Source organism: Salmo salar, chromosome 05 (assembly GCF_965601325.2).
Source record: "Salmo salar chromosome 05, fSalSal1, whole genome shotgun sequence".
Lineage (NCBI taxonomy): Eukaryota > Metazoa > Chordata > Actinopteri > Salmoniformes > Salmonidae > Salmo > Salmo salar.
The window spans coordinates 6,278,239-6,302,500 of record NC_138295.1 but is presented as its reverse complement, the minus strand read 5'-3'; the positions used below and the strand labels follow the sequence as shown (position 1 = coordinate 6,302,500).

The following is a 24,262-nucleotide window of genomic DNA, read 5'->3' as shown; positions in this document are numbered from 1 at the left end:
CCCACAGCACTCAGAGCAGGCCCACAGCACTCAGAGCAGGCCCACAGCACTCTGAGCAGGCCCACAGCAGACAGGGCAGGCCCACAGCACTCAGAGCAGATCCACAGCACTCAGAGCAGGCCCACAGCACTCAGAGCAGGCCCATAGCAAACAGAGCAGGCCCACAGCACTCAGAGCAGATCCACAGCACTCAGAGCAGATCCACAGCACTCAGAGCAGATCCACAGCACTCAGAGCAGGCCCACAGCACTCAGAGCAGGCCCATAGCAAACAGAGCAGGCCCACAGCACTCAGAGCAGATCCACAGCACTCTGAGCAGGCCCACAGCACTCAGAGCAGGCCCACATCACTCTGAGCAGGCCCACAGCACTCAGAGCAGATCCACAGCACTCTGAGCAGGCCCACAGCACTCTGAGCAGGCCCACAGCACTCTGAGCAGGCCCACAGCACTCAGAGCAGGCCCACAGCACTCAGAGCAGGTCCTCAGCACTCTGAGCAGGCCCACAGCACTCAGAGCAGGCCCACAGCAAACAGAGCAGGCCCACAGCACTTAGATATACAATGCTTAGATATCCTCGGCTTGAAAATGGGTGCCATGGTGGAAAATAACATTCTAGTAAAAATACAACTGTTGCTCCCAAAGGGGAGGATTTGTGCTGAACTCTATGCAGTCTGTCTCAAATGACACTGTATATCCCCCTTTTATTGTGCTGAGAGTCATATGTTGCAAGATGAGAGTCCTATGTAGCAAGATGACAGTCCTATGTAGCAGGCTGGCGGTCAGTCCTATGTAGCGGGCTGGCAGCCAGTCCTATGTAGCAGGCTGGCAGTCAGTCCTATGTAGCAGGCTGGCAGGCAGTCCTATGTAGCAGGCTGGCGGTCAGTCCTATGTAGCAGGCTGGCGGTCAGTCCTATGCAGCAGGCTGGCGGTCAGTCCTATGTAGCAGGCTGGCAGTCAGTCCTATGTAGCAGGCTGGCAGTCAGTCCTATGTAGCAGGCTGGCAGGCAGTCCTATGTAGCAGGCTGGCAGTCAGTCCTATGTAGCAGGCTGGCAGTCAGTCCTATGTAGCAAGCTGGCTGTCAGTCCTATGTAGCAGGCTGGCAGCCAGTCCTATGTAGCAGGCTGGAGGTCAGTCCTATGTAGCAGGCTGGCGGTCAGTCCTATGTAGCAGGCTGGCAGCCAGTCCTATGTAGCAGGCTGGCGGTCAGTCCTATGTAGCAGGCTGGCAGTCAGTTCTATGTAGCAGGCTGGCAGGCAGTCCTATGTAGCAGGCTGGCGGTCAGTCCTATGTAGCAGGCTGGCGGTCAGTCCTATGTAGCGGGCTGGCTGTCAGTCCTATGTAGCAGGCTGGCGGTCAGTCCTATGTAGCGGGCTGGCTGTCAGTCCTATGTAGCAGGCTGGCGGTCAGTCCTATGTAGTAGGCTGGCGGTCAGTCCTATGTAGCAGGCTGGCGGTCAGTCCTATGTAGCAGGCTGGCTGTCAGTCCTATGTAGCAGGCTGGCAGCCAGTCCTATGTAGTAGGCTGGCGGTCAGTCCTATGTAGCAGGCTGGCGGTCAGTCCTATGTAGCAGGCTGGCGGTCAGTCCTATGTAGCAGGCTGGCGGTCAGTCCTATGTAGCAGGCTGGCGGTCAGTCCTATGTAGCAGGCTGGCGGTCAGTCCTATGTAGCAGGCTGGCGGTCAGTCCTATGTAGCAGGCTGGCGGTCAGTCCTATGTGGCTCAGGTCAAAAGAAATGCGCCATATGTGCAATGTGGACCATAGTGAGTTATTTCTGATTCATGCGATTGCTTTGAGGAGGACTTAATATGAACTATAATATATTTTACTAGCTCACGTCATCGTGGGCACACCCTAGCTTTACCACACTTCAGTCATCTCAGCACTAAAACCACAGCACCCTACAGTTACAGCAGGACTCTCAGACTACACGGCAATGAGAGTAGAAAAAAATGGAGACGTTTAAGAAACTAAAAATAATTTCTGATGAAATTACCTTCTATGAGTCATTTCCTTAAAATGGAGAAGTCAAATGGATTAGAGGTTTATAGAACACTCACATATGACATTGGTACGTCCCATTGGACATTATTAAGGCCAGATGGTATGTCCCATCGAATATTATTAGGCCAGATGGTACATCCCATTGGACATTATTAAGACCAGATGGTATGTCCCATCTAACATTATTAGGCCAGATGGTACATCCCAACTAACATCATTAGGCAAGATGGTACATCCCATCGGACATTACTAAGGCCAGATGGTACATCCCATCAGACTTTACGAAGGCCAGATGGTATGTCCCATGGAACATTATTAAGGCCAGATGGTATGTCCCATGGAACATTATTAAGGCCAGATGGTATGTCCCATGGAACATTATTAAGGCCAGATGGTACGTCCCATCTAACATCATTAGGCCAGATGGTACGTCCCATCTAACATCATTAGGCCAGATGGTACGTCCCATCGGACATTATTAAGGCCAGATGGTACATCCCATCGGACATTATTAAGGCCAGATGACACGTCCCATTGGACATTATTAAGGCCAGATGACACTTCCCATCGGACATTATTAAGGCCAGATGGTACGTCCCATCGGACATTATTAAGGCTAGATGGTACATCCCATCGTACAATATTAAGGCCAGATGGCACGTCCCATCAGACATTATTAAGGCCAGATGGTATGTCTCATTGGACATTACTAAGGCCAGATGGTAGTACCCATTGGACATTATTAAGGCCAGATGGTACATCCCATCGGACATTATTAAGGCCAGATGGTACGTCCCATCGGACATTACTAAGGCCAGATGATATGTCCCATGGAACATTATTAAGGCCAGATGGTACGTCCCATCGGACATTATTAAGGCCAGATGGTACGTCCCATCGGACATTATTAAGGCCAGATGGTACTACCCATTGGACATTATTAGGCCAGATGGTACATCACATCGGACATTATTAAGGCCAGATGGTACGTCCCATCGGACATTTTTATGGCCAGATGGTACGTCCCATCAGACATTATTAAGTCCAGATGGTACGTCCCATCGGTCATTATTAAGGCCAGATGGTATGTCCCATCGGACATTATTAAGGCCAGAAGGCACGTCCCATCAGACATTATTAAGGCCAGGTCGTACGTCCCATCTAACATTATTAAGGCCAGATGGACTTGATGTCTTTATCACTCGGTAGTGAGTGTTACAACCGAGGACAGATGTGACACTCGGCGGTCCCGTTCTGTGAGCTTGCGTGGCCTACCACTTCGCTGCTGAGCCGTTGTTGCTCCTAGACATTTCCAATTCACAATAATAGAACTTACAGTTGACCGAGGTAGCTCTAGCATGGCAGAATTTGACGAACTGACTTGTTGGAAAGTCACTGAGCTCTTCAGTAAGGCCGATGTTTTTCTAAGGACAATGCATGGGCGTGTTCTCGATTTTATTCACCTGTCAGCAACGGGTGTGGCTGAAATAGCCGAATACACAAATTTGAAGGGGTGTCCACATACTTTTGACTATATAGTGCACTTTCTAAGGTAGCTGAAGAAATTCGGCATGGCACCCATGGGTCATCTCTAAATACCACCGCTTCACCATCGAGGGCGTCCTGACTGGTTGCATCAGGGCCTTGTGCGGGAATTGCTCCATCCACGACCACAAGACCCCCAGCGGGTGAAGAAGACAACCCAGTACATCCCTGGGACCACTCATCCAGGACATCTACTCAAAACGCAGCGTCATCAAGGACCCCCAGTTACAAGCTGTTCATTCCCTTACCGTCGGAGCAGACTATATCGGAGCATGAGGTCTCAGAGATTTAGCATATAGAAACACAGCTGAACACTTGAACTGGACTGACCACTTGCTCTGATTCTCCACACCTTACCACACATGCACTCATGCACGCGCACACACACACACACACACACACACACACACACACACACACACACACACACACACACACACACACACACACACACACACACACACCCACACACAATGATACACAGACATCACACCTGCTGCTAGCAGACTCTTATTACAATTGCTAAATACTGCAGAATTTAAACACTTGCCTCCCAAACCTCCCCCTTTCCCACAAAACAAGTGTAAATATTGGACTATAAATGGTGCCTTACTGTATTATACTTGTTTCTCATGGTCTAAGAGTCTTTAGGTGCCTTTTGGCAAAACTCCAAGCGGGCTGTCATGTGCCTCTTACTGAGGAGTGGCTTCAGTCTGGTAACTCTACCATAAAGGCCTGATTGGTGGAGGGCTGCAGAGATGGTTGTCTTTCACAGAGGAACTCTGGAGCTCTGTCAGAGTGACCATCAGGTTATTGGTCTTGCTTTGTAATTATGTGGTATTGTATGTAGATTGATGAGGAAAAACATGAATTTAATCCATTTTTGAATAAAGCTGTAAAAAGTCAAGGGGTCTGAATACTTTCTGAATGCACTGTATTCTACACTGTTTATTCTATTCCACTTCCATTGACTTTATGTTTTCTCTCTCTCTCATTATCTCTCCCTCTCTCTATGTATCTCTCTCTCATTATCTCTCTCTTTTTCTCTTTTTCTCTCTCTTTTTCTCTTTCTCTCTCTTTCTCTCTGTCTTTCTTTCTTTCTGTCTCTCTCTTTCTCACTCTCTCTCATCCCTTCTCCATCTCCCTATGTCTTGCTGTCTCTCTCACTACCCACTTCTCCCTCTCTCTTGCTCTCTGTCTCACCCCCTTCTCAATTCAATTCAATTCAATCCATGGGATTTATTGGCATGGGAAACATATGTTAACATTGCCAAGCAAGTGAAGTAGATCATAAACAAAAGTGTAATAAACAATAAAAATTAACAGATAACATTACACTCACAGAAGTTCCAAAATAATAAATACATTTCAAATGTCATTTAATTTCTATATACACTGTTGTAACAATGTGAAAATAGTTACAAAAAGGAAAATAAATAAACATAAATATGGGTTGTATTTACGATGGTGTTTGTTCTTCACTGGTTGCCCTTTTCTTGTTGCAACAGGTCACACATCTTGCTGCTGTGATGAAACACTGTGGAATTTCACCCAGTAGATATGGGAGTTTATCAAAAATTGGTTTTGTTTTCGAATTCTTTGTGGATCTGTGTAATCTGAGGGAAATATGTGTCTCTAATATGGTCATACATTTGGCAGGAGGTTAGGAAGTGCAGTTCAGTTTCCACCTCATTTTGTGGGCAGTGTGCACATAGCCTGTCTTCTGTTGAGAGTCAGGTCTGCCTATGGTGGCCTTTCTCAATAGCAAGGCTATGCTCACTGAGTCTGTATCTTTTTGTTTTCTCATGATTTGGTTTAATTGTGTTGTTGTCCTGGGGTCTGTTTGTGTTTGTGAACAGAGCCCCAGGACCAGCTTGCTTAGGGGACTCTTCTCCAGGTTAATATCTCTGTAGGTGATGGCTTTGTTATGGAAGGTTTGGGAATCGCTTCCTTTTAGGTGATTGCAGAATTTAACGGCTCTTTTCTGGATTTTGATAATTAGCGGGTATCGGCCTAATTCTGTTCTGAACGCTTTATTAGCTGTTTTACGTTGTACACAGAGGATATTTTGGCAGAATATTGCACGCAGAGTCTTAATTTGGTGTTTGTCCCATTTTGTGAATTCTTGGTTGGTGAGCGGACCCCAGACCTCACAACAACGAAGGGCAATGGGTTCTGTAACTGATTCAAGTATTTTTAGCCAGATCCTAATTGGTATGTCGGATTTTATGTTCCTTTTGATGGCATAGAAGGCCCTTCTTGCCTTGTCTCTCAGCTCGTTCACAGCTTTGTGGAAGTTACCTGTAGCGCTGATGTTTAGGCTGAGATATATATCGTTTTTTGTGTGCTCTAGGGCATTGGTTCCCAAAATGTTGTTAGTCCCGTACCCCTTCAAACATTCAACCTCTAGCTGCGTACCCCATCTAGCACCCGTGTCAGCGTACTCTCAAATGTTGTTTTTTTGCCATCATTGCAAGCCTGCCGCACACATTTATTAAACATAAGAATGAGTGTGAGTTTTTGTCACAACCCGGCTTGTGGGAAGTGACAAAGAGCTCTTATAGGACCAGGGCACAAACTCTTTATTTAATCATCTTACATATAAAACCATCTGTAAAGATACCAACATGAGCAGCAGCTACGTTTGGCTCCATACAGACCGTTAGTGGAATTCCCGCGAGAGAGTAACGGTTAATGTGATTGGATGTTAATTATTTGACTAGGCTACCTGTATTTGACAATGTGTTGTTATTTCGCTGAACACTAGGTGGTTTAATTTTATTTTTGGAAGTGAAACGAGGCTACTCAGGTGAGAAAAAAAATCCTCACCCAAATGTTTAGCCCCGTTGGAAAATATAAACGAACTGTTTGAAAAAGTGAAAAAAAATTGTGATTCACTTTCCATCAATTTGTATAGTAGACCCTCATGCCAAATTGAGTTGAAATCAACAAAGCATGAGAAGAATTTGCCTTTGTTTTTGTTTGTTTGTTTGTTTGTCTATTTAGAGTGTGCAGGGTGAATACGTATTCTGTTGTACGGTAATTTGGTAAAAAGACTTTTGTTTAGTACATTGTTTTCACTGAGAACATTTACAAGTCTACTGTTAATGATAATGCAGAGGATTTTCCCAAGGTTGCTGTTGACACATATCCCACGGTAGTTATTAGGGTCAAATTTGTCTCCGCTTTTGTGGATTGCGGTGATCAGTCCTTGGTTCCAAATATTGGTGAAGATGCCAGAGCTGAGGATGATGTTAAAGAGTTTAAGAATAGCCAATTGAAATTTGTTGTCTGTATATTTTATAATTTCATTGAGGATACCATCAACACCACAGGCCTTTTTGGGTTGGAGGGTTTGTATTTAGTCCTGTAGTTCATTCAAGGTAATTGGAGAATCCAGTGGGTTCTGGTTTTTAATAGTTGATTCTAAGATTTGTATTTAATCATGTATATTTTTGTTTTTGCTGTTTGTTCTTTGTTATAGAGCCAAAAATATTGGAGAAGAGGTTCATCCATACATCTCCATTTTGGATAGATAACTCTTCGTGTTGATTTGAGTGTTGATCTGAGGGTGTCAGTGGGCTGACTTATTCTCAATGGCGCCGAAGGAGATTTTACGATCCCGTAACCAATTGTACTATTGTGCATGTTTTTTTTTCGCGCTATTTCTAACTTATTTTGTACATAATGTTTCTGCCACTGTGTCTTATGACCGAAAATAGTTTCTTGATATCAGGACAGCGATTACTCACCCCGAACTGGAGGAATACTTGTTCTTCAATGAGTCGGAGGGAAGGATTTACTCCAGACACACGTCATTTGCAGGAGGAAAAGATGGAGGTATCGTGGACGACGGCCCGGGTGCCTTGTAAGGATCCGTCACCGACAGGGTAATCTACCTTTACCATCGGTCCTATTAGCCAACGTACAATCAATTCATAATAAAATAGATGAACTACGATCACGTATATCCTACCAACGGGACATTTAAAAACTGTAATATCTTATGTTTCTCCGAGTCGTGGCTGAACGACGACATGATTAACTTACAGCTGGTGGGTTTTAAGCTTTTTTCAGCAGGATAGAACAGCAGCCTCTGGTAAGACAAGGGGAGGCGGCCTATGCATATTTGTAAACAACAGCTGGAGCACGAAATCTAAGGAAGTCTCAAGGTTTTTCTCACCTGAGGTAGAGTATCTCTGTAGACCGCACTATTTACCAAAAGAGTCTATTTTGTTCGTAGCTGTCTATATACCACCGCAGACCGATGCAGGCACTAAGACCGCACTCAATGCGCTGTATACCGCTATAAACAAACAGGAAAACGCTCATCCAGAGGCAGCGCTCCTAGCGGCCGGGGACTTTAATGCAGGGAAACTCAAATCAGTTTTACCTAATTTCTATCAGCATGTTAAATGTGCAACCAGAGGGAAAACAACTCCAGACCACCTTTACTCCAAACACAGAGACGTGTACAAAGCTCTCCCTCACCCTCAGTCTGGCAAATCTGACCATAATTATATCATCTTGATACCGGCTTACAAGCAAAAACTAAAGCAGGAAGCACCAGTAACTCGGTCAAGAAGAAGGTGGTCAGATGAAGCAAATGCTAAGGTACAGGACTGTATTGCTAGCACAGACTGGAATTATGTTCCAGGATTATTCTGATGGCATTGAGGAGTACACCACATCAGTCACTGGCTTTATCAATAAGTACATCGATGACGTCGTCCCCACAGTGACCATACGTACATACCCCAAGCAGAAGCCATGGATACAAGCAACATCCGCACTGAGCTAAAGGGTAGAGCTGCCGTTTTCAAGGAGTGGGACTCAAAACCGGAAGCCAATAAGAAATCCTGCTATGCCCTCCGACGAACCATCAAACAGGCAAATCATCAATACAGGACTAAGATTGAATCGTACTACACCGGCTCCGACGCTCATCAGATGTGGATGTTTTTCGGATGTGGCAGGTTTGCAAACTATTACAGTCTATAAAGGGAAGCACAGCCACCAGTTTCCCAGTGACACGAACCTACCAGACAAGCTAAATTACTACTATGCTCGCTTCGAGGCAAATAACACTGAAACATGCATGAGAGCATCAGCCGTTACGGACGACTGTGTGATCACATGCGCCATAGCCGATGTGAGTAAGACCTTTAAACAGAACAACATTCACAAGGCCGCAGGGCCAGACGGATAACCAGGAATGGTACTCCCAGCATGTGCTGACCAACTGGCAAGTGTCTTCACTGACATTTTCAACCTGTCCCTGACTGAGTCTGTAATACCAACATGTTTCATGCAGACCACCATAGTCACTGTGGCCAAGAACACTAAGGTAACCTGCTTAAATGTAGCACTCACGTCTGTAGCCATGAAGTACTTTGAAAGGCTGGGTTTGGGTCACATCAACATCATTATCCCAGAAACCCTAGACCCACTCCAATTTGCATACTGCCCCAACAGATCCACAGATGATGCAATCTATATTGCCCTCCACACTGCACTTTCACACCTGGACAAAAGGAACACCTATGTGAGAATGCTATTCATTGACTACAGCTCAGCGTTCAACACCATAGTGCCCTCAAAGCTCATCACTAAGCTAAGAACCCTTGGACTAAACACCTCCCTCTGCAACTGGATCCTGGACTTCCTGACGGGCCGCCCCCAGGTGGTAAGGCTAGGGAACAACATATCCTCCATGCTGATCCTCAACACAGGGGCCCCTCAGGGGTGCGTGCTCAGTCCCCTCCTGTACTCCCTGTTCACTCATGACTGCATGGCCAGGCACAGCTCCAACACCATCATTAAGTTTGCCGATGACACAACAGTGGTAGGCCTGATCAACGATGAGACAGCCTATAGGGAGGAGGTCAGAGACCTGGCCATGTGGTGCCAGGACAACAACCTCTCCCTCAACGTGACCAAGACAAAGGAGATGATTGTGGGCTACAGGAAAAGGAGGACAGAGCACGCCCCCGTTCTCATCAACGAGGCTGTTGTGGAAAAGGTTGAGAGCTTCAAGTTCCTTGGTGTCCACATCACCAACAAACTAGAATGGTCCAAACACACCAAAACAGTCGTGAAGAGGGCACGACAAAACCTTTTCCCCCTCAGGAGCCTGAAAAGATTTGCCATGGGTCCTCAGATCCTCAAAAGGTTCTACAGCTGCACCATCGAGAGCATCCTGACAGGTTGCATCACTGCCTGGTAAGGCAACCTCTCAGCCTCTGACCGCAAGGCACTACAGAGGGTGGTGCGAACGGCCCAGTACATCACTGGGGTCAAGCTTCCTGCCATCCAGTACCTCTATACCAAGCGGTGTCAGAGGAAGGCCCTAAAAATTGTCAAAGACTCCAGCCACCCCAGTCATAGCCTGTTCTGTCTGCTACCGCACGGCAAGCGATACCGGAGCACCAAGTCTAAGACCAAAAGGCTTCTTAACAGCTTCTACCCCCAAGCCATAAGACTCCTGAATAGCTAATCAAAGGGCTACCCAGACCCCTCTTTTAGGCTGCTGCTACTCTCTGTTATTATCTATGCATAGTCACTTTAATTCTACCTACACGTACATATTACCTCAATTACCTCAAATAACCGGTGCCCCCGCAAATTGACTCTGTACCGGTACCCCCTGTATATAGCCTCGCTATTGTTATTTTACTGCTGCTGTTTAATTATTTGTTACTTGTATTTTTTTCAATTTTTTACTTAACACTTATTTAAAAAAAAATCTTAACTTCTTAAAGAATTTTTGCACTATATAGGCAATAGGGTGCCATTTGGGACACAGTCTCTCCTCTGCATGGTGGAGGGAATGATCTAGCTGACTGGTGAGGGAATGAAAACCAGATCAGTTAGTTAGGAAATTCCTCGTCTCTCTCTCACACACTCTCTTTTTTTCTCTCTCTCTCTCTCTCCCTCTCTCTCCCCCTCTCTTTCTCTCTCTCTCCTTCTCTATCTCTCTCTCTCTTTCTCTCTCCCTCTCTCTGTCTCTCTCTGTCTCTGTCTCTCTCTCTCTCTCTCTCTCTGTCTCTCTCTCTCTCTCTCTCTCTCTCTCTCTCTCTCTCTCTGTCTCTGTCTCTGTCTCTCTCGCTCTCTCTCTCTCTCTCTGCAGCAAAAGCCCCCTCTTTCTTCTGATGGAATGTGTTCTTGCATTTCCCCTCAACTCGCTCCCTCACTCTTTCATTATCTCTCCCACACACACAGCTGCCCCTATGAGAGGAACACCAGCAGTGAGGAGAGAGTGAAGAGAGAAAGAGAGAGAGAGAGAGAGAGAGAGAGAGAGAGAGAGAGAGAGAGAGAGAGAGAGAGAGAAATCCAGTGTTAGAGAGATGGAGGGAGGGAGATAGGAAATAGGGGGAAATATTTACTTGGGGATGATAAGGATGGCAGAAGGGAGGTGAGATTAAATATTAGGGAAAGGTGAGACAGAGGTGAAGAAGTGGGTCAGAGAGTGCGTGAGTGTAATATGGGAGGGAGGAAAAGAGGAATGGTTGGGAGAGAGAGGGAGGTATGGAGGAAGTTGGGAGGGAGTTAGGTGGGGAGATGGAGGGAGGGCGGTATGGAGGGAGTTGGGAGGGAGTTAGGTGGGGAGATGGAGGGAGGGAGGTATGGAGGGAGTTGGGTGGGGTGGGGAGAGGGAGGAAGGGAGGTATGGAGGGAGTTGGGCGGGGAGAGGGAGGGAGGGAGGTATGGAGGGAGTTGGGTGGGGAGAGGGAGGAAGGGAGGTATGGAGGGAGTTGGGAGGGAGTTAGGTGGGGAGATGGAGGGAGGGAGGTATGGAGGGAGTTGGGTGGGGAGAGGGAGGAAGGGAGGTATGGAGGGAGTTGGGCGGAGAGAGGGAGGGAGGGAGGTATGGAGGGAGTTGGGAGGGAGTTAGGTGGGGAGATGGAGGGAGGGAGGGAGGTATGGAGGGAGTTGGGTGGGGAGAGGGAGGAAGGGAGGTATGGAGGGAGTTGGGCGGGGAGAGGCAGGGAGGGAGGAATGGAGGGAGTTGGGTGGGGAGAGGCAGGGAGGGAGGAATGGAGGGAGTTGGGTGGGGAGAGGGAGGGAGGGAGGTATGGAGGGAGTTGGGAGGGAGTTAGGTGGGGAGATGGAGGGAGGGAGGTATGGAGGGAGTTGGGAGGGAGTTAGGTGGGGAGATGGAGGGAGGGAGGTATGGAGGGAGTTGGGTGGGGAGAGGGAGGAAGGGAGGTATGGAGGGAGTTGGGCGGAGAGAGGGAGGGAGGGAGGTATGGAGGGAGTTGGGTGGGGGAGTTGGGAGGGAGTTAGGTGGGGAGATGGAGGGAGGGAGGTATGGAGGGAGGGAGTTGGGAGGGAGTTAGGTGGGGAGATGGAGGGAGGGAGGTATGGAGGGAGTTGGGTGGGGAGATGCAGGGAGGGAGGAATGGAGGGAGTTGGGTGGGGAGAGGGAGGAAGGGAGGTATGGAGGGAGTTGGGTGAGGAGAGGGAGGAAGGGAGGTATGGAGGGAGTTGGGTGGGGAGAGGGAGGAAGGGAGGTATAGAGGGAGTTGGGTGGGGAGAGGGAGGAAGGGAGGTATGGAGGGAGTTGGGTGGGAAGAGGCAGGGAGGGAGGAATGGAGGGAGTTGGGTGGGGAGAGGGAGGAAGGGAGGTATGGAGGGAGTTGGGTGAGGAGAGGGAGGAAGGGAGGTATGGAGGGAGTTGGGTGGGGAGAGGGAGGAAGGGAGATATGAAGGGAGTTGGGTGGGAGAGGCAGGGAGGGAGGTATGGAGGGAGTTGGGTGGAGAGAGGCAGGGAGGGAGGTATGGAGGGAGTTGGGTGGGGAGAGGGAGGAAGGGAGATATGAAGGGAGTTGGGTGGGAGAGGCAGGGAGGGAGGTATGGAGGGAGTTGGGTGGAGAGAGGCAGGGAGGGAGGTATGGAGGGAGTTGGGTGGGGAGAGGGAGGAAGGGAGGGAGTTGGGTGGGTGGGGAGAGGGAGGAAGGGAGGGAGTTGGGTGGGGAGAGGGAGGAAGGGAGGGAGTTGGGGTGGGTGGGGAGAGGGAGGAAGGGAGGTATGCTCTAATTTCATTTGGCTTTTAAAAAGTGCTGTTTGAAAACAGTAATCATACCACACATAAAATCTTTCAAATCTGTTTCAATATAAATAGCTGATTGGCAGCGGAGAGGCCAGGTGTAGCGGAGAGGCCAGGTGCAGCGGAGAGGCCAGGTGCAGCGGAGAGGGCAGGTGCAGCGGAGAGGGCAGGTGCAGCGGAGAGGCCAGGTGCAGCGGAGAGGCCAGGTGCAGCGGAAAGGCCAGGTGCAGCGGAGAGGCCAGGTGCAGCGGAGAGGCCAGGGGCAGCGGAGAGGCCAGGTGCAGCGGAGAGGCCAGGTGTGTCATTGCGCATTAAAGAACAGTGAAGACACGCAGCTCAGAAAGCTCCCCTATTGATCTGGTTTAGGGACAATAACATGATCCTACCTATACTAGCCTACAACACCACAATTCAATTAATAATTACTTGCATTATTGTTTTCAAGTGAGTACAATTTATTTTATTTAAAACAATTTTTTATGTATTTAACCTTTATTTAACTAGGCAAGTCAGTTAAGAAGAAATTCTTATTTACAATGACGGCCTAGGAACATTGGGTTAACTGACTTGGTCAGGGGCAGAACGACAGATTTTAATTGAGTACAATTGAGTACAATTCCTGTCTAGGCTGTAAACTGCAGTGAAAAACGTCATTTGAATAATAATGAATGCAAAAGAATGTTGAATGTTTGATTCATTCCACTCTGGTCAGATTCTAGAAAGACACAGTAGCAGGCCTGATGTGTTGTCTGTTACAGATCATCGTTCTCCCAATTCATCCTGCGGCCACATAGGCCTCTGTTCCCAGCAGGCCCAGTTATTCAGGAAAGCTTAACATACGTTCTGCCTCCTTTTCCCGATCCGAGCAGCTATTCCTAGAACGTATTGCTTCAATATAGTCGAAATATTTGTCACTTAAAAAAAATTACGTATTACCTTTTATGTGTGGAATAAACACAACTAGTCGCCATGTTTTAATCTGATATTTTATAAAGCTACTTCAAAAGTCTGTAGGCTCTCTGCACATGTTCATCCACCCCACTGTCATATAATTCCAGCATCCAAACTGTGTAACAGCCATTCGACTAATGGAAAGAGACGTGAAAATATTTTTTTACGTTTGGGGGTGGGGGGGGGGGGGGAGGGGGTGCATTTTCTGATGTTGACATCTTGAGTTGGACGAGTACCCCCCCAACCAAGTGAATGTTGAACTGTCCATTAAGATTTTACTACAGCCCATGGAATCCTGGGTAAATGTACAAGGTGCTGCTGTATCTGGAACCTAAAAGGGTTCTTCGGCTGTCCCCATACGAGGAAGCTTTGAAGAACTCATTTTGGTTCAAGGTCAAAACCCTTTTGCTTTCAAGGTGCAACCCTTTTCGGTTCCATGTAGAACCCTTTCCACAAAGGGTTCTACATGGAACCCAAAGGGGTTCTACTTGTAACTAAAAAAAAGGTTCTACCTGGAACCAAAAAGGGTTCTTCTATCGGGACAGCTGAAGAAACCTTTTGGAGCCCTTTTTCCAGAGTATTTCTGCCAAATGACTTCCCTACTTTCCTAAGTCTACTGTTATGTGAATGACTAGGTTCTAACCTCAGTCTCTTGTGCACCACAAGACTGTGTTGGCCCGCTGAGCTAAATCCTAGACATTAGCTTGGGAAGCTAACCCAAGTATTCAGGAGTGAAGTAATGTTATTCATCGTGTGAGCATGGTTCAAAGTTACGCCCATTGTACTCTCACACCTTGGCCCCAAAAGAGACCAAGCCCACTGTCCAATGCTGCCCACAGTAGTCTGTGTGTAAGGCCTTGGTTTCACAGTATTTCTAAGAGGCTGTCATATTTCACAGCCTGGTGCAAAGCAACACAGGGTAAAGGAAGACCACACGTCTAAGGGTCAGGATATGTTTGTGTCGTTTGTAAATAATGCTGACATCTTTGAATGTCCTATAAATTTGCCTATACCACAATTTAGCAGTGGGATACTCCACAATACATCACAAGTTGATTGCTAATGTTCTCTGTGGCACTTTTAAGTGGTTTCATCTCTGTGTAAATCTTAGTTCTGTGACAGTGAGCTATAGCTTGGTCACAGACCTTTGACCATAGAAGTTAGCAAGAGAGCACTAAGATCTGCAACCAGGCTAGGACACAGAGAGAGAGAGCTGACTGTTAGGGGTGTGTACGGAGGCGAAGTCAGGTGCAGGAAATCAGAGTGTAGTAAACAGTCATACTTTAATTCCGGTCCAAAAATGACAGCACATAAAAACATAAATGTGCCCAAAACACAGAACATAACAAAAGTATAGCGCCTGAACAAATATCCACGTAACAATAAACAATTACACACAAAGACATGGAGGGGAAACAGAGGACTAAATACATGCAGTTGATTATGGAATGAAAACCAGGTGTGTATGGAACAAGACAAAACAAATGGATATATGAAGAGTGGAGCAGCGATGGCTAGAAAGCCGGTGACGTTGATCGCTGAACGCCGCCCGAACAAGGAGAGGAGCCGACTTCGGCGGAAGTCGTGACAGTGCCCCCCCTTGACCCGCGGCTCCACCGACCTCGGGGACGACCCGGAGGGCGAGGCGCAGGGCGATCCGGCCTGCGACGGTGAAACTCCCGCAGCAGTTTGGGGTCCAAAACGTCCGCAACCGGGACCCAGCACCTCTCCTCCAGACCGTACCCCTCCCACTCCACGAGGTACTGAAGGCCCCCTGCCCAACGCCTCGAATCCAGGATGGGACGAACGGAGTACGCCGGGGCCCCCTCGATGTCCAGAGGGGGCGAAGGGACCTCCCGCACCTCAGATTCCTGGAGCGGACCAGCCACCACCGGCCTGAGGAGAGACACATGGAACGAGGGGTTACTACGGTAATCAGAGGGAAGCTGTAATCTGTAACACACCTCGTTCACCCTCCTCAGGACTTTGAATGGCCCCACAAACCACGGACCCAGTTTCCGGCAGGGCAGGCGGAGGGGCAGGTTTCGGGTCAAGAGCCAGACCCGGTCCCCCGGTGCGAACACCGGGGCCTCACTGCGGTGACGGTCTGTGCTGGTCTTTTGCCACAGCGCGGCCTGCTGGAGGTGAACATGGGCGGCCTCCCATGTCTCCTCCGTGCGCCTGAATCAGTTGTCCACCGCAGGAGCCTCGGTCTGACCCTGATGCCACGGCGCCAGAACCGGCTGGTACCCCAATACGCACTGAAAGGGGGAGAGGTTAGTGGAGGAGTGGCGAAGCGAGTTCTGTGCCGTCTCGGCCCAGGGAACGAACAGAAACCGCAGAAACCTGCCCACATCCTGGTTGACTCTCTCTACCTGCCCGTTACTCTCGGGGTGAAAACCTGAGGTAAGGCTGATCGAGATATTCTGGGGGGATGCGCACCTAGTCTGGACTTTCCACTGTGGTAGCACCAACGGAAACCCCTACACACCTCCCCGAGCACTCTCGCGACCACCCTGTGAGAGCCCTCTGTTGCCAGGAAATAGTGGGGTTATGAAGAGCTAACCTGGGAAGGCCTAGTACCACGGGAAACGCAGGATAGTCAATGAGGAAGAGACTGATTTTCTCCTCATGACCCCCCTGCGTCTCCATGGCCAGGGAGATGGTGGCTTCCCTGATTAGCCCAAACCCTAATGGTCGACTATCCAGAGCGTGAACCGGGAAAGGTCTATCCACAGGAATAATGGGGATCCCTAAACTAAGGGCTAACGCTCTGTCGATAAAATTCCCAGCTGCGCCTGAATCGACGGGCGCCTTATGCTGGGAATGCATGGAGAACTCAGGGAAACAAACAGGTACAAACAGGTGGTCAACAGAGGACTCTGGATGAGAGTGGTGTAGACTCACCTGGGGTGATGCCAGAGTGCCCTGCCTGCTGCCTCGACTCCCAGAGGGACCGACCCGGCACCGACCGGCAGTGTGCCCTCTGCGGCCACAGATGTGCACGTGATGGTTCATCCTCCAGTCTCCCTACGAGCAGCCCCTCCCAACTCCATGGGCACCGGAGTGGGAGTGCTGGAAGATGGCACCGACAGAGCCCCCTCTGGACGTCCTCGGGTGACCAGCAGGTTATCCAACCGGATGGACAAATCCACCAGTTGGTCAAAGGAGATGGTGGCATCCCTGCAGGCCAGCTCACGTCGGACGTCCTCGCGCAGGCTGCACCGATAGTGGTCGATGAGGGCCCTATCGTTCCAGCCTGCTCTGGTGGCCAAGGTCTTGAATTCTAGGGCGAACTCCTGGGCGCTCCTTGTCCCCTGCCTCAAATGGAAGAGCCGTTCCCCCGGCTGGATGGTTCCCCCCGGCTGGATGGTCGAAGATGGGTGAACTCCTCGAAGTGGTCCAACGCCGCGTCTCCTTCTCCCCACACAACGTTTGCCCACTCCAGAGCTCTCCCCGAGAGGCATGAGACGAGGACAGACACTCTCTCCCTTCCCAAGGGAGCTGGGTGCACAGTGGCCAGGTATAGGTCCAGTTGTAACAGGAATCCCTGGCAATGTGCTGGCGTCCCATCATACTCCCTGGGAAGGGAGAGACGTATCCCACTGGGACTGGCTCCGGACGGGACGGGTTGAGGTAACCCTGGTTGTGCTGGTCGATGCACTGGGGAGACTAACTAAAGATCAGAAGAGACCAGTCTGATTTACTGTCCTCTCAACCTTCAGCTAAACCTTCTCATGTATAACTAACTATGAATTACTGTCCTCTTCTCAACATTCAGCTAAACCTACTCGTGTTTTACTGACCATGCCTGCGTCCCAAATGACACCCATTTCCCTACAAAAGGCCCCGGTCAATAGTAGTGCACTACCGGGTACCATTTCAGACCCAGGCCATGAGTAATTATGATTGTCTTTCTCCCCAGTCCCATACCTGCTAAATCTAAATCTGTAAGGTCCTTCTGTCCTGTGGACTATGTCTGTCTCCTGATCTAAATCTCTAGAGGAAATATTCCTCTGTCCTCGACAGTGAGTTCTCAGTAAGAGAACCATGTAAACAACTGGCTCTTAAGGCTTGGTCTTTCGTACCACTTCAGTGTTACATTTCCTTGCGTTTATATATTTCATTCTTTCTTCGGCAGATTCTTGTCTTTGAGCTTTTTGGAGGGAAAAACGGGGTTGAAAAAGAGAAAATGGGGGATGGAGAGAGGAGTTGAAAGAGAAAACGTGCGGGGATGGAGAGAGGAGAGGGGGCTTCCTCTTAGATCTCCCCCTATACATCCCTGTTGTTGAATATGAAAATATATGATGGCATAATGTGTTCAGTATGCAAGCTTGAAGGAAACCATATGAACAGGAGGTCAGACAAAGAGCCTACTGTGCTCCAAGTACTCGCCCCTCCTCTCCCCCCTCTCTTTCCTCTCTGTCTGATTCAATCGAGGGAGCGGGAGGAGAGAGAGAGAGAGAAGAGAAGAGAAGAGAGACTCCTGCTCAAAGAGAGAGAGTCCTACTCAGAGAGAAAGAGAGCGAGAGAGAGAGAGAGAGAGGGAGAGAGTGCTGCTCAGAGAGAAAGAGAGAGCGAGAGAGAGAGAGTGTGAGGGAGAGAGAGTGAGAGGGAGAGAGAGAAAGAGAGAGAGAGAGAGAGAGAGAGAGAGAGAGAGAGAGAGAGAGAGAGAGAGAGAGAGAGAGAGTCCGTCCCAGAGAGAGGAAGAAGGGGGAACTCTGAGGAGCTGAAAGGGGCAGTACAAACTAACCGTGAGCCTCGCACACACAGACCCAGCGGAGTACAGGTGAGCTGTAACTACCATACAACTACTGTACAGCTGCTATCTGTTATACAGGAATGTTCTACAATCAGTTTGTAACGCCTAGATTAGACTTTTTGGCACAGTGACGTTTTGCTGCATGTGGACTTGTACTTTGAGTTTTACTTATAGTCAATTATGTTGATCTGTCAGTTGTTAGACTATCTCTCTGAGGGGGGGGGGGGGGGGTGGACAGAGTGCATGGGACTACAAGGTTAAAAAAAAATGGGGGGAAACATGATCTTTGAAATGTCAACTTTTGAACTAACTGATGACAAACAGCTGTCGGTTGCTGTTTTGTCACTTTCCCTTTGTGCAGACCAGTCTGGTTAGCTGGTGGTTACATTAGCACTTTCCCTTTGTGCAGACCAGAGTCTGGTTAGCTGGTGGTTACATTAGCACTTTCCCTTTGTGCAGACCAGAGTCTGGTTAGCTGGTGGTTACATTAGCACTTTCCCTTTGTGCAGACCAGAGTCTGGTTAGCTGGTGGTTACATTAGCACTTTCCCTTTGTGCAGACCGGAGTCTGGTTAGCTGGTGGTTACATTAGCACTTTCCCTTTGTGCAGACCGGAGTCTGGTTAGCTGGTGGTTACATTAGCACTTTCCCTTTGTGCAGACTGTAGTCTGGTTAGCTGGTGGTTACATTAGCACTGTGATCAGCTAGAGCTGTCACTGATAGCCTATTGTCTTGACTGTGACTGTGTGGAGCCTTGATGTGACCAGCCCTGGTTAGGGACTTAGAGCAGCGGTGTATTGACTGTGACTGTGTGGAGCCTTGATGTGACCAGCCCTGGTTAGGGACTCAGAGCAGCGGGGTATTGTATTGACTGTGACTGTGACTGTGTGGAGCTTTGATGTGGCCAGCCCTGGTTAGGGACTTAGAGCAGCGGTATATTGAATGTGACTGTGTGGAGCCTTGATGTGACCAGCCCTGGTTAGGGACTTAGAGCAGCGGTGTATTGACTGTGACTGTGTGGAGCCTTGATGTGACCAGCCCTGGTTAGGGACTTAGAGCAGCGGTGTATTGACTGTGACTTTGTGGAGCCTTGATGTGACCAGCCCTGGTTAGGGACTTAGAGCAGCGGTGTATTGACTGTGACTGTGTGGAGCCTTGATGTGACCAGCCCTGGTTAGGGACTTAGAGCAGCGGTGTATTGACTGTGACTTTGTGGAGCCTTGATGTGACCAGCCCTGGTTAGGGACTTAGAGAAACGGTGTATTGTATTGACTGTGACTGTGTGGAACTTTGACGTGACCAGCCCTGGTTAGGGACTTAGAGCAGTGGTATAGTGTAACGTTAGATGATGTATCAGATGAAGGGTTAGCTAGCTGGAGACTGTATTGTCTTACCTTCCTATGATACAGCAGGTGAGGACCAGTATAATGGTTTATGAGAGGAAATAACAGTCCTTTGTTTTGCCACATGTTACTATATAAATTATTTATTAGAGACGTAACTTATTCATGACGTTGCGTGAATTCGACACATGAGTCGACATAACACAACTAATTTATTCAGTAAACTGTATTGACAGGGAAAGGGGAAAGTGGGGGATACCTAGTCAGTTATACAACTGAATGTATTCAATTGAAATGTGTCTTCTGCATTTAACCCAACCCCTCTGAATCAGAGAGGTGCTGGGGGATGCCTTCATCGACCATGTCTTCGGTGCCCGGGGAACAGTGGGTTAACTGTCTTGCTCAGGGAGCAGAATGACAGATTTTTTTTTACCTTGTCAGCTCTGGGATTCGATCCAGCAACCTTTTGGTTACTGGCCCAACGCTCTAACCACTAGACGTCTTGGGAATGTAGTGTACTTTTACATAACTTTTAATAACCAGCTAAAGGAGTGTTTTTGTTTGAAGAAAACATAGTGACTTTGTGTTGTTGTTTCAGAGCGCTGACCATCCACACACACACACACACACACACACACACACACACAACACACACACACACACACACACACAACACACACACACACACACACACACACACAGTTTTCTGGCAAAATGAAACTGCATATTTCAGTTCACCTCTGTTCTCTGAAGCTTTTAACTTTTAAGTGTTTTATTCAAGCTTCTAAGAGTTTTTTTGGATGGAAGAAGCTCTTGGCATGCCATGTTGGTTTTACACACCTATTGTAGGTATTCTATTTATCTTGTACACCTGCAGTTCCCAGTGTGGCCCTGCTGCACACATCACACACTTAATTACAAGATTTACTCTCACATGATACAGGAGATGAAACCAGACAGAGGGGAGAGGGGTGAGGGAGAGAAAGAGAGAGAGAGGGAGAGAAGAGACGGAGAGACAGCGAGAGAGAGAGAAAGAGAGAGAGAGAAAGAACCATTTCATTGAAGTCTGTGACTGACGTTGTTTTGATTGTCAGTCATCACCTCCAACACAAGCCAAGGCATGCCACGGTCGGAGCTATCACTGTCTCCTTCCCTCCCTCCCTCCCTCCCTCCCCTCCTCCCCCCTCTTCTCCTCCTCCTCGTCAGAAGATGAATTATGAACCAGGAATGCCAATTTTGGAGCAAATACCCACAATTATTTGGGAGGTCGTTGAATGGTCCTTTGCCTGAACAGGAGAGAGTAGAAGACAGCCTGCTAAACCCCTATCTGTGCTGTGTGTGAGTGTGTGTGTGTGTGTTTGTGTTTGTGTGTGTGTGTCTTTACGCCTGAACGGTACTGTAATGGATATGTTGGTAGGCCTTGAGATTAACAACACATTATTGGTTCTACAGCCCAAAGGGGATCGTCATGGCAACATGTCAGTCATGGTCCATACCAGCCTGAATATTATGGGATAGGTAACGGATACAGTTGAAATCCTCTCAGGAATGCTCTCTCTCACTCACCTGACATTCAAACTCACATCTCACATTATTCTATTATTACATAGAGTGGGTACTGCATAGAGTGGGTACTACATAGAGTGGATATTACATAGAGTGGGTACTGCATAGAGTGGGTACTACATAGAGTGGATATTACATAGAGTGGGTACTACGGAGAATGGGTACTGCGTAGAATAGGTACTACGTAGAGTGGGTATTACATAGAGTGGGTATTACATAGAGTGGGTACTACGTAGAGTGGGTATTACATAGAGTGGGTATTACATAGAATGGGTACTGCATAGAGTGGGTACTACGTAGAGTGGGTATTACATAGAGTGGGTATTACATAGAATGGGTACTACATAGAGTGGGTACTACATAGAATGGGTACTGCATAGAGTGGGTATTACATAGAGTGGGTACTACGTAGAGTGGGTATTACATAGAGTGGGTATTACATAGAATGGGTACTGCATAGAGTGGGTACTGCATAGAGTGGGTACTGCATAGAGTGGGTACTGCATAGAGTGGGTACTGCATAGAGTGGGTATTACATAGAATGGGTACTACATAGAGTGGGTACGACATAGAGTGGGTTCTACATAGAGTGGGTATTATATAGAGTGGGTACTATATAGAGTGGGTACTGCATAGAGTGGGTACTGCATAGAGTGGGTACTGCATAGAGTGGGTACTACATAGAGTGGGTATTATATAGAGTGGGTACTACATAGAGTGGGTACTACATAGAGTGGGTAGTACATAGAATGGGTACTGCATAGAGTGGGTACTACATAGAGTGGGTACGACATAGAGTGGGTACGACATAGAGTGGGTAGTACATAGAGTGGGTTCTACATAGAGTGGGTACGACATAGAGTGGGTTCTACATAGAGTGGGTACTATATAGAGTGGGTTCTACATAGAGGGGGTACTACGTAGAGTGGGTACATAGAGTCGGTACGACATAGAGTGGGTACTCCATTGAGTGGGTACTATATAGAGTGCGTACTATATAGAGTGGGTACATAGAGTGGATACTACGTAGAGTGGGTACTATATAGAGTGGGTTCTACATAGAGTGGGCACTACATAGAGTGGGTATTACATAGAGTGGGCACTATATAGAGTGGGCACTACATAGAGTGGGTACTGCATAGAGTGGGTACTACATAGAGTGGGTACTGCATAGAGTGGGCACTACATAGAGTGGGTACGACATAGAGTGGGTACGACATAAAGTGGGTACTATATAGAGTGGGTACTACATAGAGTGGGTACTACATAGAGTGGGCACTACATAGAGTGGGCACTACATAGAGTGGGTACTACATAGAGTGGGCACTACATAGAGTGGGTACTACATAGAGTGGGCACTACATAGAGTGGGTTCTACATAGAGTGGGTACTACATAGAGTGGGCACTACATAGAGTGGGTACTACGTAGAGTGGGTACTGCATAGAGTGGGTACTATATAGAGTGGGTACTACACAGAGTGGGTACTGCATAGAGTGGGTACTGCATAGAGTGGGTACTGCAAGGAGGGGTTTATACATATATACTGAAGACAGTAGTGTATGGCAGTATATATTTCATCAGAATATCATATAGTATTAGGTGGAGCTAAGATATGGGATATATGAGGGATAACACTCTCATACTGAGCTGACATGCCACATCTCCCATTACAGTAATTACTGTATGGAACAGTACACAGTATATCAATCAGGAGAGGGAATTGATATATGGGACATTTAATAAGGCTGGGAATTGCCAGGAACCTCAAGATATGATACTATCACGATACTTAGCTGCCGTTCCGATATGTATTGCGATTCTCATGATTCTCACAATTCTATATATCTATTGTGATTCGGTACTGAGATTTTATTGTGATTCGATGGTCCAAACATATTGCTCACCACATGTCTGCTGCAGAGGGACAAGACAGCTATGACAAAGCAAGTTCTGATCAGTCATGGAAATGAAAACTAACTGTCTCCCTGTTTGAAAAATAGATGGAGAACAAGCTATGAAGGTGAACTGTAGGACTGGTGACCTGTAGGACAGGTGTCTGTAGGACTGGTGACCTGTAGGACAGGTGCACTGTAGGACTGGTGACCTGTAGGACATGTGAACTGTAGGACTGGTGACCTGTAGGACACGTGCCCTGTAGGACTGGTGATCTGTAGGACAGGTAAACTGTAGGACTGGTACCCCGTAGGACAGGTCACCTGTAGGACAGGACTGTAAGGGGAAGCTGACAGACAGGTGAACTGCAGGACAGGGGAGGCTGACAGACAGGTGAACTGCAGGACAGTACTGTAAGGGGAAGCTGACAGACAGGTGAACTGTAGAACAGGGGAAGCTGACAGACAGGTGAACTGTAGAACAGGGGAAGCTGACAGACAGGTGAACTGTAGCTGACAGACAGGTGAACTGTAGAACAGGACTGTAAGGGAAGCTGACAGACAGGGGAACTGTAGAACAGGACTGTATATTCATCATAGGGTGGAGGCATACAGGAAATATGTGATTACACTCCCACGCAGCCTGAAGGGACAGACGCTGTAAATTATATCCTTAGATCTTTATTAATTTTATTTTGTATTTTATTTAACCTTTATTTAACTGGGTTGCGCCCGACTGGCTTCAGGGGGTTGCCGGTGATGGGGTCCGGGGGCAATGGGGTCACGGGGTGATGGGGTCAGGAGGTGATGGGGTCAGGAGGTGATGGGGTCAGGAGGTGATGGGTCAGGAGGTGATGGGGTCAGGAGGTGATGGGGTCAGGAGGTGATGGGGTCAGGGGGTGATGGGGTCAGGGGGTGATGGGGTCAGGAGGTGATGGGGTCAGGGGGTGATGGGTCAGGAGGTGATGGGGTCAGGGGGTGATGGGTCAGGGGGTGATGGGGTCAGGAGGTGATGGGTCAGGAGGTGATGGGGTCAGGGGGTGATGGGTCAGGGGGTGATGGGGTCAGGAGGTGATGGGTCAGGGGGTGATGGGGTCAGGAGGTGATGGGGTCAGGGGGTGATGGGTCAGGAGGTGATGGGGTCAGGGGG

At 48.3% G+C, this 24,262-nt stretch overlaps 1 protein-coding gene across 2 annotated transcripts in view; it reads left to right on the top strand.

Moving 5' to 3' along the window:
* The first annotated feature begins 17,992 nt into the window (after nucleotides 1-17,992).
* LOC106604157 (uncharacterized) overlaps nucleotides 17,993-24,262 on the top strand; it is a 53,619-nt gene continuing 47,349 nt past the window's right edge. The window contains exon 1 of one of the 2 annotated variants that reach the window (XM_045717826.2): nucleotides 17,993-18,337. The gene's annotated coding sequence lies outside the window, so the exon portion shown is untranslated. The remainder of the gene's footprint in view (nucleotides 18,338-24,262) is intronic. The other variant, XM_045717828.2, reaches the window with a different exon arrangement.